This window comes from Cicer arietinum, chromosome 6, assembly GCF_000331145.2.
Source record: "Cicer arietinum cultivar CDC Frontier isolate Library 1 chromosome 6, Cicar.CDCFrontier_v2.0, whole genome shotgun sequence".
Classification (NCBI taxonomy): Eukaryota; Viridiplantae; Streptophyta; class Magnoliopsida; order Fabales; family Fabaceae; genus Cicer; species Cicer arietinum.
The window spans coordinates 23984031-23989294 of record NC_021165.2 but is presented as its reverse complement, the minus strand read 5'-3'; positions in this window follow the sequence as shown (position 1 = coordinate 23989294).

Below are 5264 nucleotides of genomic sequence, written 5' to 3'. Positions count from 1 at the left end.
TTATTATTATTATTGTTATTATTATTAAAAATTGCTATAATTAAAAATTATTAAAATTAAAATAGTAAATTAAATTATAAATTTCAAAGAAAATACATTAAAAAAAATGATACATCAAATTTGAGTGGATGTGCCCGTAGCATTTGTACAATGTTTCCTAGTATGACCAGATACCCTACATAATCCACATTTTTTGGGTACTCTTTCTGTAGTATCCATTTTTGTTCTAATGTGTTTGCTCTTTGGCCGACCTTTCTTGACTCTCCACATTAGTGGATTGTGATACAACTTAATACTTTCATATTGTGGCCAATATCATTTGTTTGGTATGGGTGGGAAGGCTTCGTCGTAGACTTTTAATACCGTTTCCTCCTTGTACACATCAGATATAAGGCTCCAATAATCATATTTTATGCTAGAACATGTTGCTATGACATGTGAACAAGGCATATGTTTAGCTTGATATTTTCCACAATCGCACCACTTGTTAGGAAGGTTTACACTGAAGTGACCAATTGGTCGCCCTTCCCTTGGAACTACTGTCTCGTAGACCATGAAAGTATGGTTGCTCCGATCAAAACTATCCACTCTATGACTATTGGATTTACTTATTTCCAATTTCATAAATTTTATGCAAGTTTCTGTGTACACCTGACCAGAAACTAAAATTGATGTGTGTCGTTTTCCCATGGTTGGAAACAGTGTCCCTGTTTTAAAATAAATTGATTGGACCAAAGCAGTGATGGAAAGGTTGCGCGTGCCTTTTAATACTCTATTAATCGACTCCACAAGGTTGGTTGTCATCTGACCCCAACGGCTACCTTCATCGAATGCTTGAATCCAATCTTGTCGAGGTATGTTGTCTAACCATTTCAAAGCCTCCGGGTTTACTATCCCGATTTCTCTGCGGTAGTATCGATATGTAGGATCATTGATCGAGCAACTTGTATTGAAATAATAGACAAAACATTATTACACTAATTATATAAATTAGGAATGAAATTATTAAAAATTACACTAATTATGAAAATTAATAATGAAATTATTACCCATAGAAACAACTTTTTTCTTCAAAGCATTGTCCTTAAATTCCCTTGCAAAATTTTATGAAATATGTCGGACGCATAACATATGCTTTGACGGAGGATCTTTGTAAGACCCATAATTTTAAAGTACCCTTTTTGTATTTTTGGTATATTTTGGATTTTGGCACGGAGGCTTTTAAGCCAAAGTTAATAATATTTTGGAGTTTTATAATCAAAAGATATTTCGATGCCAATTAGAATTTCTCGTCGATAAATAAATTGAATTTAACTGCGGTAAATACTTTACGGTTAATTTAAGGCGTTTCGGGTGAAACGGTAATTTAATAAATATCTAGATTTTGAGATATTTGTTAAGTTATATTTATTTTATATATATATGTTTGCTTGGAGGGAAAAAGAAAGGAAAACTAGAAGGAAGGAAAAGGAAAAGAAAATAGTATATAAAGGAAGGAAGGAAAAAGGAAGAAAGGAAAAGCAAAGGAAAGAAATAGAAAGGAAGGAAAACCCAAATTTTCCATCTCCTTCCTCAGGTTCACGCAAGAAAAACCATAAATCCATCCTTCTCCATTTTTCGTTTTCGTTGCTTCCTTTTCTTCAAAGCTAGTGACCCAAGGTTGGGTGTGAGTTAGATCAAGGTTTTTGCAACTCCACTCTTCCTCTTTGATTCGAAAACGAAGAAAAACGGTTTTTGAGATCCAAACACCAACCCCTCCGTTTCTTCAAGATCCGAGCTTCATTTCGCGAAGAGTCAGAAGGGAAAATTGCTCACCCTCCGTGCTACGGTGATAGTGAACTATTTTGGAAGCGGCGTTGCGAGCGGAGATTTTACCGGAATTTCTCGCGGAACCTGAAACTCTCGATAAAGCTAACATTGAGGTAAGGGCTCCTTCCAAACTTCTAGCTTGCATTAGGGACTTATCTGTAGTTGTGTGGGAAGGAATTTGTTAGGGTTAAATGTATCGATTTGGGGAAAAACCAAACTAGTGCGTTATGGGTAAAACCCTTAGAGTTAGGTTTTGTTTATAGTGATGAATGTTTCGTGGTAAATGAATTTGAATGTCATTGTGTATGATTATGGGTAAATGAAATTTGATGTATCTGGGTGTTATGTTGCGTGATTTGTGTTCGTTGTATTTGGTGTGTTCGTACTTGATGTTTGTTAATTGGTGTGGTTGTTGTGAATTATGGTTTGAATGTGAAAGTATGTTTGAATTTGTTTCTGTGGGATTTGAAAACCATTAGAGTAAACGAGTATTAAAAATGGGGAATCTTTTAATACCTCGGTTTACTTAAGGTGTATTTGAGGAAAATGTTTAAGTTAATTGGGCGTTGAGAATGGGGAATCTCTTAATGTCTCGGTTACTTAACTATCGTTTTTGAAAATCGTTTCGGTAAATGAGTATTAAGAATGGGGAATCTCTTAATGACTCGTTTACTGAATGTTTTGCGAGAAAACCGTTTAAGTCAAAAGTATATTAAGAATGGGGAATCTCTTAATATGACTGTTTGCTTAACGTTTTGTTTTGAAAATCATTAAGTTAAATCGGTATTAAGAACGGGGAATCTCTTAATGACTTATTTAATTAATGTTGTTTGAAAGTCGTTTAAGTTAAATGGGTATTAAAAATGGGGAATCTTTTAATATCTGCATTTGCTTAACGATTGTTGTGAATGGAGTCTGTGTATGCTCATGCATTTCATTGGTAAATTGTGTCGACCCGTGATAGGTGACACCTTGGTAAACTGTACTGACCCGTGATAGGTGGTACGTTTACGAGTTACTATTTAGAAAATCGAGTTGACCCGTGATAGGTGACACCATGGTAAACTGTACTGACCCGTGATAGGTGGTACATTTACGATTTACATTTTTGGTGAATTGTGCTGACCCGTGATAGGTGGCACCTAGGTAAACAGTACTGGTCTGTGATAGGCGGTACGTTTACGATTCCCGCTTTTTCTTTTAGTAAATCGTGTTGACCCGTGATAGGTGACACCTCGGTAAACTGTACTGACCCGTGATAGGTGGTACGTTTATGATTTACGCATTTTAGTAAATCGTGCTGACCCGTGATAGGTGGCACCTCGGTAATTGGTACTTTGGCCTGCGATAGGCGGTACAATTATGATTTACGGCCCTTCGAGGAGGGTTTTGGTTTGGAATTCCGAGTCCATGCATTTTGGCATATACGCATTGCATTAGGGTGCTTGGCACACGAGTCGTGTTTGATTGAGTTTTATGATTGAGTGATTTGAATTTGATTTATCGTGTTAATTGCGTTGAAAATGCTAAGTGTTATGTGTTGATTATTGTGTGTAAGTATGATGGTTATCGAGATCCCAATTGCCGTGGTAATCGCGTAGAAATTGCTAAGTGTTAAGTTGTGAACTTGATTAGGAATGACTTAGGTTAATTCATGAATTTTTGGAAAAATGATCAGGGAAATCGATTTCCCAATCGATTGGTATTAAGTCAGGGGCTTGGCCAAATGAACAAAATCGATTAGCCAATCGATTTTGTAATCAGTTTTTTTGAAAATCCCTTTCGAAATCGATTGCCCAATCGATTGGCCATTAAGTCAGGGGCTCAGCTATCCTGTCAATCGATTGCCCAATCGATTGAATCAAGCCAGAGTTCAAAATTTCACTAAAAACCTTCAGGAAATCGATTTGGAAATCGATTGGTATTAAGTCAGGGGCTCCGTTATCCTGTCAATCGATTGCCAAATCGATTGATTCAGCCCAGGATTCTATTTTCATTAAAAATCTTCACCCCAATCGATTGCCCAATCGATTGGCTCAGTGAAAATCCTCAGTTTTAGTTGTGTGATTAATTGCTCATGAATCTATCCATGTCTTGTTTTATCATGTGTTAATTAGGAGATCGAGAACTGCATTTTACCTTCATTTTCATTGGCAATGTACTGTATGAACTTTTCGCATATTGAAAATCCTGTTAAGGTGCATGCTTAGTTAAAAGGTTGTTTTGAGCATTCAAAAACTTAATTGCTATGTGTTAACTGTTATTTTCTGGTTGGTGACCCTTTACACTATTGTGGAAATCTGGGCTCTGCCCTCAGATGAGAGTCAGGACGGCCCTACCGGTTCGTACCCTACGGACAGGGATGGAGATGGGAACGCTTGACTGCTGTTACGTTAGGAGGATCTCACGGGGCGCGTGGAGATTACTCAGGGTGTATAGCTTTTTGGTAGGATGATCAGATTAGGATGATGTATAGGGACTAGGGGTCCTTCTTTTTGGTTTGAAGTATTTTTAGTTTGGAAAACTGTACTTATACAAATATTATCAGTTTGATATCATCTTGGATGGGTTCCATGTACCATTTGATGTTATGTAAATGTTTTGGATTTATAATTGGAGAAACTTTTCCGCTGCGTAAATTATAATGACTCAATTATTTATCCAAAAGCATTTCCTCATTTGTTTTACTTTGTTTTATGTTAATTTCTTTTGAAAAAAAAAATATACCCTCGTATTAAAAAAACAGGGTGTTACAATCTTGCCACCCATTATTCGGATCATTGTAAGCACTCTTAATCGATTCATGTCTATCTGAAATCATACAAATGTTGGGTTATGGAGTGACGTATTTTCTCAAAAAGAAACTCCAACCTTCTTTTGTCTCACCTTCTACAAGAGCATAAGCAATAGGAATTACATTGTCGTCCCCATCTTGTGCAACTGCTACCAATAGAGTTCCCTTGTACTTACCGTACAACCAAGTTCCATCAACTTGTACTATCGGTTTGCAGAATTTAAACGCAGATATGCACGGAACGAAAGCCCAAAATAGTCTATGAAAGATCCTTATCCCATTTATCAAACTATTTTCATGATAAGCTAGGATAGTTTCCATTTCAATTTTGGTTCCTAGAGCAAATGTTTGCATAACCAACAACCATTGTGGGAGTTGATTGTAAGACTCTTCCCAATTGCCATAAATTTGTTCGATCACTTTATTTTTTCCAATCTAAGCCTTTCTATAAGTAACTGTGTAGTTGTGTAAAGCCTGAATCTCAGCAATAATGATCTTCACTTTTATTGAAGGATCCGCTTTCACAACTTGCATTATGCTTGCACATATCATGTTAGAATCAAGTTTCGTATGATCTTGTGACAATGCATAATTTGTGCATGTATGAGGCAGATTCAATTTACCAATCACCCACAATTCACTCTTTTTGCGTTTTGAAGCT